Source organism: Pinus tabuliformis, chromosome 7, assembly GCF_031772625.1.
Source record: "Pinus tabuliformis cultivar Carrire ecotype Pingquan chromosome 7, CPIR1, whole genome shotgun sequence".
In the NCBI taxonomy this organism is placed as follows: Eukaryota; Viridiplantae; Streptophyta; class Pinopsida; order Pinales; family Pinaceae; genus Pinus; species Pinus tabuliformis.
The window spans coordinates 264150090-264165244 of NC_142293.1; the positions used below are offsets into that span (position 1 = coordinate 264150090).

The 15155-nt window shown below is 38.1% G+C and overlaps 1 pseudogene; it reads left to right on the plus strand.

The window, feature by feature from the left end:
* The first annotated feature begins 1940 nt into the window (after window positions 1-1940).
* On the plus strand, window positions 1941-2888 carry LOC149246873 (arginine decarboxylase 2 pseudogene; annotated as a pseudogene).
* Window positions 2889-15155: the final 12267 nt, after the last annotated feature.

Here is a 15155-nt window from a genome sequence, read left to right on the forward strand (position 1 = left end):
GATTGCAATTACACACGGACCCGAAGGGGTTATCAACTGCTTCTTAATATCATATCGCATCCACCCATCGCAATGCTACACAGAGGGTTGTCCGACTAGAAGTGTCGATTACGATAAAGCATGTGGACCCAATTAAACATTAAAACATGGTTTAATACCATATCGCATCCGATCCATCGAGGCAGTGGAGGATTGGCCATCGGCCATCAGCGGAGTCATGGGTCTGATATATAAAGGACCCTCGTGATCCAGACTTAAACAGGAATGCAACAAATTACAGACATAACCATATACACAAAGATGCAGCGGAAATAATACTTCATTTCATTAATGGAAAATACTGAAATATGCTTACAACCAGAAATGGAAATAAACCAGCTAGGGCGATGGTAGCTTATCTCTGAGAAGAGATGTGTGGCTACATGCCTCTCAACTGTGTTACAATGAGGCTCGAAGGCCTATTTATTGTTGAGAAACAATGGAAAACCCTGCACATTCCAAAACCTAACCCTAGAAGATGAAACGACAAATTGTGGGCCCTGTTTTTGGGTAAGTTGGTACATCAACTTCCCGGGGTCGCGAATTGGTCGTATTATCTCCGTTTGACGCGCATGATAGCCCGTTGGAAAGATCTCTTTGAGGACTACGACAAAAAAGATGATTTTTAGACAGAAAAATCGTTGGCTGGTAGATTTCCCAAAAAACGTCGTTTAGGGCCTCAAAACAGCTTCGGAAGTTTAGGACCCGAAAAACTGCTAAAAATAGTAAATTGTGCTATAATTAAGGAAACTGAAAAAACTAAAAGAAGCACTAGAGGGGATCCAAGTGGAATTAGCGGGTGGCCACCAATATCCACCTGGATCACCTCGAGAGTCACGAATCACCAATTGCGATTGAGTTATGGACTCGATACAGGAATAGAAGTGGGTAAACTAAATTTGAAATCCGCCATTAGTGTTTCTCGCCTGTTTTTCATATATTTTCCTATGTAACCATGTTTTTGCTTGCAGGGTGGTTTTAAGCCGAAAGGCTTACAATGGCTGTGTCCGATGGTTTTAGAAGGCTAAACGTCAGGTAAATGGGGTGATTCGTGGCAAAATCGATTGCGATTAGACGTGGCTATTCGTTAAATGAAGCTGAACTCTGTGCATGCCCACAATCATTGTCAAAAGGAGCGTTGTTACAGTTTTAACCGGGAAGATGTGTTTTCCATGGATTATTTGGCACTCTGTTATGAATTAACGTGTCCTGTGAGCACGATGAGACAGAGGAAGCTACAGCGACAGACAAGCAGGTGAGGAAGCTGAAGCAGGCGAGGAGGAAGTGAAAGAGCCAATGAGAAAGCGGAAACGAATGGACAAAGGAATGGGAATGTATAAAACAGTAGAAACAGAGAACTGTTGGTGTTGTTGTTGTGGTGAAGAACCAAAGTGTGAGGTAGCAGAGGCAACAGAGGCAGAAGAGGCAGCAGAAGCAGCGGAGGCTGTAGAAGCAGCAGAAGCAGGAGAGTAGGAGTGAGAGAACCTCAGCTGAATAGTGTAGCAGCATACCAGTTTATACCAAGATTGGGTTGGAGCCAAAGAGGTTGGAGCCTAAGAATTGAACAGGACTAAAGTCATTAGGGGTAGGTGCTCCTAAGTGCAGAACCACTACAAAACAGAGTTGGTGCTCTGGAGGTTGGAGCGTCACTGAAGTCCAAGTTGGAGCTTGGAAACTATTCACAATCAGATATATACTTATATTGTATTTATTTCATTGCACTGTCTTAAGTTTTAATAAAAGCATTAAATCCAACTGTTGATTTCTGTGTTTTGTGTATACATATACATATCTATATATGCTTTTTGCAATCACTAGAACAATTAAAAAGTAAGAAATACTGATTCACCCTCGTCTCTGTATTTCCAACAATTCGATCTCATGGTTATCAGCTCAATGTGATGAACGAGGTTATCGACCTCAATGTGATGAAGATCATCAAGAAGGTGGTTGGTTCCAAATATTTGGGAGGGCTGGGAATGTCAAAACTTCTTATTATTAGGTTTCCTGATGTGCTGAAGCACAGGCTGGAATCTCTACAATCAACCTTTGATTCTACAATACATATGCAATCAATATCAATATGTTGTGGAGAACATTGTGGAGTTTGGGAAGCCCTATGAATTTGGGCTTGAAGCTAGGTCGTAACTAGAGTTGTTGCTAGCCATGGGTTCCATGTGTAAATCAAGCCCTAAATATTTGCTTGTCTGTAATGGATACAAATATGAAGAATATATTTCGTTGGTGCTTACTACCATACCCTTGAATTTTAATTGCGTTATTGTGTTGGAGCAAGAAGAAGAACTGGATTCGGTTCTCAGTGTGAAATGCAAGTTAACCGTGAGGGCCGTTATTGGGGTTTCCGCCAGCTTAAGGACCAAACATGGTGGCCATTTCGATGCCAAATCTAGTGAGAAGGGAAAATTTGGGCTCACGAGTTTGGAAATTGTTGGCATCGTTTGGAAATTGTAGAAATTGGGGATGTTGGATTATCTCGAGCTTCTTCTTTTACATAGTATGTCTTAGATCCCATGCATTTAGTTCTTAATGATGGTGTGAGCGAAGTGATGTATATATGCTGTGATTTTGTTAAGTTGGGCACTAATATGAAGATTAGTGGCATTGGAGGAGGGCTTGGTATTGATTATGAAGGTACCAAGTGTTCTTGATCTGATATGTTTGTTACTTATAGTTTGGAAGCATATGCAATGACTATGGTCAAGGAAGTTCCTGTGGCCTATATCCAGGAAGGGGTAAACCATCTCATCACATGCAGTGAATGTGGGAGAGCTCTGGTTTCACACCATTCTCTTCTAGTGTTTGATGTTGTGTCTGTTTGGTCAATTTAATGTGTCCTAAATTGCTATTTAAAATGTCAATCCGGGATTCGTAAACTGATGAAGTGAAGTGTACTGTATGTACAAGATAACCGTTTTCTTAGTCTTTTGTCCTTTTTGAGTTTTTTAGTTGGTTTTTGGGTTTATTTTCTATGGATTCCCTAGTGTGTGATGGCGAAATTGAAAGTTAAGTATGGATGGCAATGGTGATTTCTATAGTGATCTTCAAAAAGTTTTCAAAAAAAAAGTTTCAAACTGACCAAACTGACTGTAATGAAATCAATTCTTAAAAGGAAGTAAATGTATCAAACAGTGAACTAATGACAATGGCCCAGTATCCTTACTGTTGTATGAAAAAGAAAGTAAAAACTAAACTTAAAGCAACTCAAAGACTGAAAGCAAAGCAAATAATTCACACTACTTCAACCTTTCTGATCCTTTACCCTTCAACTCAATCTTCCTTATGGGAAGCAATCATGAACAAGTTAAGTAATATGATACCTAAATTGCAGGAAATTAAATTGCACAAAGGAAACTAATCACACTACTTCAACCCTTCTGATCCTTTACCCTTCAACTCAATCTGCCTTATGGGAAGCAATCATGAACAAGTTAAGCAATATGATATCTAAATTGCAAGAAAGCAAACTAAATCATACTACAATAAGTAATATTCTGATTCCTTACTAATAGAGTCACTTGACTATAGAAAGGAAATCATAAACAGATGAGTAATATGATGTCTAAGTAACAGAAAAGTAAATGAGCAAAAACAAAACTTGAAAGAAATGATAGTGCTGGAATTAAACTCAGGAAATGAAAATCAGCAGAAAGGACAAGATGATCTCATGTCAGTAGTTATCAAAAAGATGAAAACTTGCTCGGGCTGCCTAAGAAAACCTGTAGAAAAGCACTGATCAGCTGACAGCTATAAGAAAACATAAATGAAAATGTAAACAGCAGTGAATTAAAAACATCAAAACAACATGTTATATACAAGCTAATAATTATGAAAGCAGAAACATAATAAAATCAAATGAGAACTATACAGAGCTTTGGTGCGCAGGGGCCCTCTGCCACCTCATCCAGTCAACGAACAGTCACAAAAACGAGCTCAGGAAATTAGTCTTCTCATGTATTAAAGCAACAAGAAAACACGTAAAACAGAGTACAGTGGAGTGATAACAACAGTCAAAAATTACATCCCAAAATCTTAACCACACAGCGTTTATCAACGCATTATTTATAATGAAAAGTGTTGTAACTAACTCCTAAATCTTATGGTGTTAACTGCATTGCCAGAGACACATAGATCTCCTCAGCCCGAGATCTAGCGTAATGGTCATCATGTCCATTAAATCCTCGGAGTGGTAGCTGCTGGATTCAGGTTACGGGGTTGATCTCCAGGTGTGCCAATATCTCCGTGAGCTGAGGACTGTGCCACGTAAACCTTCACGTGCTCAAAACAGAGACGTTCCACCGCTAAATTCCTTGGTTGGCTTTACCTTTGACCCTTGTTGACCGTGACCGTTTATGGATGATTTGGCTGATCTGAAGGGACACGTTCCATGTACACGTCACCTGTAGCTTGCCCATGTGGCTCGTTTCTTCATAGGACACCTGTAGCATAGCCTTTAACAAAATGGCTGTGGAAACATGTGCTGGCTGCGGAAACCTGTGCTGGCTGTAGAAACTGACAAGTTTCCGCAGCTGCCTGAATAAAAATCTAAACCAAACAACAGTCATAAGCATAGTTAGAAAACCATGTCAGAAGCTCTTTTTAGACTATAATGCAATGATTTAACAGCTTGGTGGATGAAATAAGTGGAAAAGGAAGGCTAAGAGGGTGTATAGGAAGGTGCAGGTTTGAGGCTCAACATACCCCCACTGTGAAGGTGTTGCATGTCCTCATGCAACCAAAATTTAGTCATTTCCCTCTAATCCATTTGTTCTGAGGCTTCTGCTAGGACATCTAGCCCTCTTTTCTTCTTCTTTGGTACTAACATCATTCTGGGTTTCCTGACTAGACATTTGAACTTGAGATTAATCAATGCTCTGCTTAACTTTTTGCACTTTTTCTTCAGTTTCTTGTTTTTCTTTTGCCACAGTCCTAAATGAAGCATAGTGTTATCATGGATAATTTTATCTACTTTACTCTACTCTTTGAGTGCTTCATTTTCTTGCTTGATATGCCTATTGAGGACCTCTAATTCAAATACCTCCTGCTTTAAGGACTGAACTTGTGCATCTAGTGGCAGAGTGGTACTCGGACCTGCAGCTGATTGTTCTAAGGATTCCAGGTAGTTATATACCTCTTGCTGATTGGGATCTACCTCAGGTGTCTTTCTCGGACTAAGCTCAAAATCTGGTGGAGGAGGAGGACTGCTCTCTATTTCTGGCCGAAAAGGGCTTTCATCATGTGGAGGACTTGATTCAATGCTTGGCTGAGCTGGAGATTTCTCAAGTGTCTCTTCACCTAAATCGATAAAGTGAGGCTATTTTTCTTGGGTTTTACTCCCCTTTCCTCTTAGCCTAGTGCTCCTCCTTAAGTATGGACTAGTACTCTTTTCTTGTGTACTCTGTTTTCCTTTTTGCTTTTTCTTTGCTATAACAACTTGTTCTTGAAGATGTACTAATCTCTCTGACAGTGTTTGATGATCCTCCTCTATGGATTGCTCAGGAGAGGGGTAAACTTCTTGAATGGTCCTTTTTCCTTTCCCTTTTTTCTGTTTCTTGTCTTTAATTTTGTTCTCTTTTCCTTCTTGAGTTTCTATAGTAGGGGAGTCTTGGATTGTAGTATCCTTTTCTTTCCTCCTACTTTTTCTTGGAATCTTTGGTGGACTACTTCCAGAGGCCTCAGATGGCTCTTGGAAGTAGTTTCTTATCAAGAATTTCTCCCAAGTATCTTTAGTTTTCTTCAGCTGGTCCTCAATAAGAATTTTTATAAGTCCATGATGACATAGATGAGGTTCAATGTTGCCTATGTGTTTTTGAACTGTAATACTCATCTTTTTCAAACTAAACAGTAGAAAATGAGGCAAATTAAGAGTGTGACCCTCTAAGAAATTCACCATCAGTCTAGCATGATACATATACATGGAACCAAAATGTCCTTCACATGTGATAAATTTTTGGATAACTAATAGCAGACTAGACCATTCCTCTTTTAGTGCATGAACAGGGATGCCTCTTGTAAACACGGTGGTATCCATACCTTGGTTTTGTAGCATAATTCTCCATATCTGATCGTCCACACTTTTATTTTTGAACCACCTCTCACCTTCCTGAGGTAGGCCTGTGGCAGTTGCTACTGTGGTTTCAGTCATCGTGAGCTTCAAGTCTCCAATATCCACTGTTTGACCATCAAAAGACCGTGTAAAAGCTTTGGTCACCTCCTTGTTATGGCCTTTAAACTTTTGGATAAATCGTAACCATCTGGCTTTCTTCAGCAATTCTTTAGTTTGAGGATAACCTTCCAAGTATTTCGGTTTTTCTGGCTCTGCTCTCAGTAATATTCCCATCCTCTGTTTTGAATTTCAACTGAGAGCTCTTCTGCATGTGAGGGTTTAGAGAAAAAAATGGCTCGGTTACAGGGTTTAGGATAGACTATAGTGGCTGAAATCGGGGTTTAGGATAACTGTAGTGGCTGCAATCGAAAATGGAGAACAGGGAATGGAAATACCTAAATTACAGGAGGAATAAAGGGTGAGCAGCAGTAAACAAGTTCATAAAATAAAATGCGGATGCATGTGAGGAGTATGGTATTAATGGAGTGGTAAATGAATGGAGTAACGTCGGGATTCTTTTGAATCGGATGACTGTGTATGAAATGTTACACGTCTCAATGGACGGCTGCGGAAAATGCGGCTAAGAAGAACTATAACGAAATAGGTCACGTCTCATGAGTACGGGTAATAAATGAAAGTGCAGTCAATCTTGAGTTTAAACTCGAAATAATCATAATATCGTTGGAGAAATGAATGCAAGGTGTGTGGAGTGATATCGTGGAATAGGAGTGGTTTAATGGAGCCATCGTATCAAATCATTGCACATAGTAGAACTTTTATGGTTTGATAACTATGCATAATTTTGACTTGAATTGTTATTTGATAAAAAAAATTTCTCATACCTTTGGAAACTTTGTCATTTCTTGCTCAAGGCTTCTAACCAATTGCTCCTCCTTGATGTCTTGGAGATACCCCATGTCTTCAGCTCAATTACACCTGCATTTCATGATTATTGCACTAACAGTTGACTGTAAATTTGAAAAACAGAGTGATGGTGGCTGTGGAAATCGTTTCTGGCTGCGGAAACTGCTTCTGGCTGCAGAAACGGCTTCCAGCTGCGGAAACTGAGACAACACCCACTTAGCTGAACAAAGATAGTTAGAGAAGAACTAAATGAATGAAAATAATCTTGAAAGGGACTTTTATTGATGAAATGAAATGGAATGAGTGGAATGGAGTGAAAATGAAGTGGAGTGAAGTGAAATGGAAATGAGAATGAGATGGAGATGGAGTAAAAATGGCAAATGAAGTGGAGTGAAGATGGAAAAAGAAAGAGATAAGATTTTTTTTTGGAAAATATAGAGTGTCAGGTGTCCCTGATTTTCACTCTACATTTTCTGTATAAGACCGCCAATCTATGATTGGTTTTCATGCTTATACGATTTTTTATTTTTATTTTATTTTATTTTATTTTTTATTTTTCTTTCACTGAAAGAAACAAAGGCTAGGCTGATGGGGGAGAATAATTCTTCTCCATCAGCCTTATTGCAGAATTCTCCTGAAACATATTGACAAATTCCTCTTTTGAGAGTGGATTATGATAAATTTTCAATCGGTGGCCATTCACAATGAGAGGAGTTTGAAATTCATCAATGGTCTTGATACTTACCGCTCCATTGCTAAAGACTTTGTCAATTTCATATGGCCCAAGCCAATGAGTCTGAAATTTACCTTTGAAGTCTTTAAACTTGGAATCAAACAGTAGCGCCCAATCTCCCTCTTGAAACTTTCTCTCTTTGATGTATCTGTCATGCCACTTTGCTCTTTGATGTTGAATTAGATCAGTTCTTAAAATTGCTTCTTGTCTGATCTCATCTAGCTCATTCAGCTACTCCATTCTATGTTTTTGGGCTTCTGATAGATTCATCCCCAACTGGACTGTCATCTTGAAAGTCTTGACTTGAAACTCAATGGGGAGCAGGACCTCTTTCCCATAAACAAGTTCATAGGGAGAATGTCCTGTTTTTTTCCTCCATGTAGTTTTGTAGGCCCATAAGGCTTCAGGAAGCCTTTCTGCCCAATCTCTTCTGTGTAGATGAATAGTTTTGGTGATGATGTTCTCAAGAACTTTGTTTGTAGACTCCAGTTGGCCATTTTCTTACGGATGGTAAGGAGTAGATTTTCTGTGCTTGATTTTGTATTCTTCCATCAGCTTCTCCATTAAGTTAGATGTAAATTAACTTCCCTGATCTGTCACAATTTCTCTTGGGACACCAAAACGAGTAAAAATATCCTCAAAAAGAAATTGAACAACTGAATTTTCAGTGGCAGAAGGTAATGCTTTGGCTTCTACCCATTTAGTGACATAATCAGTGCATACCAATATATACTTCTTTTGTCTAGATGGTGGATTAATGGGTCCAATGAAATCTAAAGCCCATTTTTCAAAGGGTTTGATGAGTACCTGTGGCTGTAATGGCATTTCATTTGAAAGAGTCGGTCTCCCAATTCTTTGGAAACTATCACACCTTCTGACATATTGTTTTGCATCTTTGAAGAGGGAAGGCCAATAATATCCTAAAGAAAGGATTTTATAGGTCGTCCTTTTGTCAGCAAAGTGCCCACCGCATGGTTCATCATGACATGCCTTAAGGATGTCAGGCATTTCATCTTCCCGAACACATCTTCTAATCACACAATCTAGCCCTGTTTTAAACAATTCATTAGAAATCCATGAATAATTCGAACTCTCCTGAATAATTCTTCTGTTTTCATTAAGAAATAAACGTGGAGGTAGCTTCCCTGTAACCAAATAGTTAGTAATATCTGCATACCAAGGAGTCTTAGTAGTTACTGCAAACAAATATTCATCTGGAAACTTATCCTCTACAGGAGAATCTTCGTTAGTATTTTGGATTCTAGACAAGAAATCAGCTACTGTATTTTGTTTCCCTAGTCTATCCAACACAGTAATATTGAATTCTTGTAAAAGTAAAAGCCATCTTGTAACTCTGCCATTAGTAACAGGTTTGTTCATTAGATATCTAATTGCAGAATGATCAGTATGGACAAAAGTTTCATAGCCTGTTATATAATGTCTAAACTTATTGATTGCATGAACAACAGCTAAGAACTCTTTTTCAGTCACAGTATAGTTTAACTCGGTGGGAGTCAAATTTTTACTGGTGTAGTAAATGGCATAAGGAACTAAATCCTTTTGACCCAACACAGCTCCTAGAGCTGTATCTGAAGCATCTGTAGAAATATGGAAAGGAAGTTTCCAATTTGGCCCTCTCAAAATGGGTGCTTAAGATATTCTTGTTTTCAAAGTTTCAAATGCAGATTGACAATCAGGATCCCATTTAAATTCACAGTCTTTTGTGAGTAATTTGAAGAGTGGAGATGCTATCTTGGTAAAGTTTTCGATAAATCTTCTATAGTATCCAGTAAATCCAAGAAAACTTCTAACATCTTTTTGACAATTTGGAATAGGCAACTTGGAGATGACTTCAACTTTTGATCTATCTACTTTAATTCCATCCCCTGAAATATGATGTCCTAAAACAATCCCTTCAGTAAACATCATAAAACATTTTTCATGACTTAATGAAAGGTTTGTTTCTTTACATCTTATAAGGACTTTTTCCAAATTCTCTAATGTCTCTTCAAATGAATCACCATAAACTGTAAAGTCATCCATATAAACCTCTACACAATCATGGATTAGATCAGAAAAGATTCCTAGTACCGCCCTTTGAAATGTTGCAGGTGCATTACATAATCCAAAAGGAAGTACTCGGTAAGCAAAAGTTCCCCATGGACAGGTAAATGTGGTCTTGTCCTGATCTTCAGGTGCTACCTGAATCTGATTATAGCCACTAAAACCATCCAAAAATGAAAAATACTTTTTGCCTGCTAAAGTATCTAATACCTGATCGATAAAGGGTAAAGGAAAGTGATCCTTCAAAGTTGCTTTGTTCAATTCCCTGTAATCAATGCAAACCCTCCATTTACCATTCTTTTTAGGTACTATAACCAAAGGAGAAACCCATCGGCTATCTGAAATTGGATAAATGAAGTTTACATTAAGTAACTTTTGGAGCTCTTCTTTCACTATCTCCCTAAGGTTTGGATTCATCCTTCTCTGAGGTTGTCTGATTGGTCTACTGTTTTCCTCAATGTAGATGTGATGAATGCAAGTCTTAGTGTCAATACCTTTCATATCAGTATATTCCCATGCAAATGCAGTAGAATGTTTTTGCAAGATTTTGGTTAGTTCTTCCTGTTGTGATCTTTCCAAATTTTTGTTGATATTCAATGTTTTTCCTGGAAAGATCTCAATGGTGGAACTACCAAACTCTTCCATAGAGAAAAGAGACATTTGTCTAGATGATAAATACTCAATGTCGGAATCTAACTGAAATTGTGTGTGGTCATATTCTGAAGATGTTTCAAAGTTTTCTAATGTGTTCAGAATTTGACTATCTTCACTAACTTCAGAAATGGTAAAGACAGGTTGTATAGTATCTTCATCATCAATCCACTCAGTATCTCCTATTTCTGTAATTGCTTTTGCTGGAGGATACAGATTGAATTTCTTTGTCGAATTACCATCAAAAATATACATATCCCCAGACCTACAACTGATAAAAGCATCAGTTGTGGCTAGCCAAGGTCTTCCTAAGATGAGAGGATGTCCTCCTAAATTACTCTTGGGAGCTAAAATCATGAAATCCACTCGATATTCCCAAGAGTCTAAGGAGACTGAAATGTCTTGTAATACACCATCTGGTTTGATAATTGACCGATTTGCAAGTTGCAGTAAAGTAGGTGTAAAAAGAAGATTAGGAAGTTTCAGCTGTTCCATAGTCTGTCTACTCATAATGTTGATATCAGTCCCTAGATCAATCAAAGTATTTGGAATTTCTACCCCATTGATATGTGTTTTGACAATTGGACTACCGAGATCTACATACTTCTGCATAGTAATTTTTCCCATCATGATATCTGCAATTTTCCCTACTAGGTGGATTCTTCTTGTGTCTCTAGGTTTCCTTCCTGGTCTTTTAAGACTCAACTCCTTTATTGTTTTTGCTAGAATAGGAATCTCTCTAATGGCTTGTAACAAGGGAATCTTGATACAGACATTCTTCAATTCATCTAGAAAATCATAGTCAGGCAACAAGATTTGTTTTTCCACCCCTTTGTCAATTTGTAATCTTTCAGGAAAAGGAGGTGTGGATGAAGATACAGGTTGCTCAACTGTGGGGGTTGACTCTTTTTCTTTTTCTTTTTGAGTGCTTGGGTTTTGAAGAGATGCTTCAGAACCCTTATTGGCTTCAAGAGAGTCTTCCTCAAAAATGCTTTGCTTTTGAGCATCTATAGAAGGCTTATCTAAAACTCTACCAGATCTGAGTTGTACATCATTGAGAGGAACAATCATATAGGTAGGAAATTGTTGACCTTCTACCATGTAAGCATTTTGAGGGTTTTTATTATTGGGGTTTGGCAATGGCTGGGAAGGAAGTTGATTTGACTTCTATTGGAACGGAAGCAAGAGTTGAGAATTCGGATTCTGTTGAGAAGGTTGTTGTTGTTGTGGAAATGGCAATGATAATTGTGGATTTTGATTTGGAAGTTGTGGAGCTTGTTGATTTTGAAAAGATGGAGGATATTGATAAAATTGAGCAAATCTCCCATAAGGATTTTGCATACCTTGTACCCATGATTGAAAAGGATTTTGAGGTTGGGACCAAGGTTGTTGCCAAGGATTCCAATTTGGTGGGGGTTGAAAGTTCATAGAGTTGTTAAACCCTTGATTTTGTTGGCCCTGCCAAGGTCTCCTTGCAACAAAACAGAGAGACTCAATTGTATTTGGATCTTCTTGAAAGACAGCTTTGAGCCCAGGAATTGAAGGACAATCCTTGGTCTCATGATTCTCTGAACAAATCACACATGTTTCTACAACTTTTGCATCCAAGGGACATTCCCTTAGAGCATGTTTCTTTCTGCATTTTGGGCAAAAGATGGCCAAAGCCTCAGCTTCTGCTTTCTGCTTGTTGTGTATCTTAAGGGTGTCTAGTTGCTCACTAAGACTCCCTAAGATATCAGTTTTGAATTCATCAAGCATGTTGCCAATCTCAGCCCTACTTACTGATCCAGTTGCAGATTTGTTTGCTCTAATGAGAGAAGGATCTCTATGCCCTTTTCCAGTTTTAGATTTTCCCCTTGAGAGATGGACACACAGCTCTGTTATATCATGAAGTGGAAGTTGAGATATGTCTCCTTTTCCCATCATGTTCAAAATATCTATCCATTCATCTCTAATGGCTTTTAATAGAAGGGATTTCAAGGTTTCCTCATCTAAGTTACTCATTTTTGCTCTTTTCAGATTTGTATTGGAATCGTCAAGTAAACCCTCCAAGTTTTCATCTTCTCTTTGTACCATTTTAAATACTTCATCCTTGTGGTTGGTAGGCATACAATAACCCATGTATCTATCCAGAAATGTTTGTTTCATATCATTCCAAGTCCTAATGGATTGAGTGAGTAATCCCATGAACCATTTCAAAGCAGCTCCTTTCAATGTTGAAGGAAACAGTTTGAGTTTTTGAGAGTCTTCCAGATAATCATAGGTTCGACACACGACCTCAAACTCAAATAGAAATGTTTCAGGATCTTCATTTCTTAACCCATGAAAGTTTGGGAGGACAGATAGTGAAATATTTTTCATTGTTGCTCGAGAATCCTCATCGACTATAAGAAATCCAAATGAGTTATCTCCATCCCTATTTCCCCCATTGTTACCTCTACCTCCTCCATTATTTCCTCCTCCTCCTCTACCTCTACCTCTACCAAATCCGTTAACTCCCTCTTCTTTCATGGTAGTTTTCCCAGAGATTTCAGAGTCCTCTGGTTCCTCTACTAATGGCGAACGAGGAGGAATTTCTCCCTCTTCTTCCTCAGATGATTCTACTTCTTCAATTACAATGTGTCTCCTTGTAGAAGAAAAGAAAGGATCTTTTCCTAATTCAGATTCGATGGATGGTGAGGAAGAGTCTCCTAACTCAACTACTGCCTCTTGAATTCCAGGAATCCTAGGGCTAGGAGTGTAGGTTGGAGATGATGGAGTGTCTCTTGTCTATTCCTTGAGGTAGATGGAGTTGTGAAAATCGAACTCTTGGCCCTAGCTAAAAACCTTCCCCTAGAATCTCTTGCTCTATGCATGTCATTTTTTTATTTTTCTTCAAGTCGGGCTAATAATTCTCTTTCTGATCTTCCAGGTCACTCTAGGTGCAAGAAGAGAGCATACTCAAGAAACTATTAAACCAATAACTTTCTCTTTTCTGATCCTCCAGATCACACTAGGTGTAAGAGGAGAGCATACTTTGAGAAATTATCAATTTTTACCTTCCTTGAAATTTTCTTGTTTTTTTTTTTAAGAAATTGGCTACCTAATTTCACTTCCCCGGCAACGGTGCCAAAATGTTTGGTCAATTTAGTGTGTCCTAAATTGTTATTTAAAATTTCAATCCGGGATTCGTAAACTGATGAAGTGAAGTGTACTATATGTACAAGATAGCTATTTTCTAGTCTTTTGTCGTTTTTGAGTTTTTTAGTTGGTTTTTGGGTTTATCTTCTATGGATTCCCTAGTGTGTGATGGCGAAATTGAAAGTTAAGTATGGATGGCAATGGTGATTTCTACAGTGATTTTCAAAAAGTTTTCAAAAGAAAAGTTTCAAACTGACCAAACTGACTGTAATGAAATCAATTCTTAAAAGGAAGTAAATGTATCAAACAGTGAACTAATGACAATGGCCCAGTATCCTTACTGCTGTATGAAAAAGAAAGTAAAAACTAAACTTAAAGCAACTCAAACACTGAAAGCAAAGCAACTAATTCACACTAATTCAACCTTTCTGATCCTTTACCCTTCAACTCAATCTGCCTTATGGGAAGCAATCATGAACAAGTTAAGCAATATGATATCTAAATTGCAGGAAATTAAATTGCATAAAGGAAACTAATCACACTACTTCAACCCTTTTGATCCTTTACCCTTCAACTCAATCTGCCTTATGGGAAGCAATCATGAACAAGTTAAGCAATATGATATCTAAATTGCAAGAAAGAAAACTAAATCATACTACAATAAGTAATATTATGATTCCTTACTAATAGAGTCACTTGACTATAGAAAGGAAATCATAAACAGATGAGTAATATGATGTCTAAGTAACAGAAAAGTAAATGAGCAAAAACAAAACTTGAAAGAAATGATAGTGCTGGAATTAAACTCAAGAAATGAAAATCAGCAGAAAGGACAAGATGATCTCATGTCAGTAGTTATCAAAAAGATGAAAACTTGCCCGGGCTGCCTAAGAAAACCTGTAGAAAAGCACTGATCAACTGACAACGATAAGAAAAAATAAATGAAAATGTAAACAGAAGTGAATTAAAAACATCAAAACAACAAGTTATATACAAGCTAATAATTATGAAAGTAGAAACATAATAAAATCAAATGAGAACTATAAAGAGCTTTGGTGCGCAGGGGCCCTCTGCCACCTCAGCCAGTCAATGAACAGTCACAAAAACGAGCTCAGGAAAGTAGTCTTCTCATGTATTAAAGCAACAACAAAACACGTAAAACAGAGTACAGTGGGGTGATAACAACAGTCAAAAATTACATCCCAAAAGCTTAACCACACATCGTTTATCAACGCGTTATTTATAATGAAAAGTGTTGTAACTAAATCCTAAATCTTATGTTGTTAACTGCGTTGCCAGAGACACGTAGATCTCCTCAGCACGAGATCTAGCGTAATGGTCATCATGTCCATTAAATCCTCGAAGTCATAGCTGCTGGATTCAGGTTACGGGGTTGATCTCCAGGTGTGCTGATATCTCCGTGAGCTAAGGACTGTGCCACATAAACCTTCACGTGCTCAAAACAGAGACGTGCCACCGCTAAATTCCTTGGTTGGCTTTACCTTTGACCCTTTTTGACCGTGACCGTTTATGGATGATTTGGCTAATCTGAAGGGACAC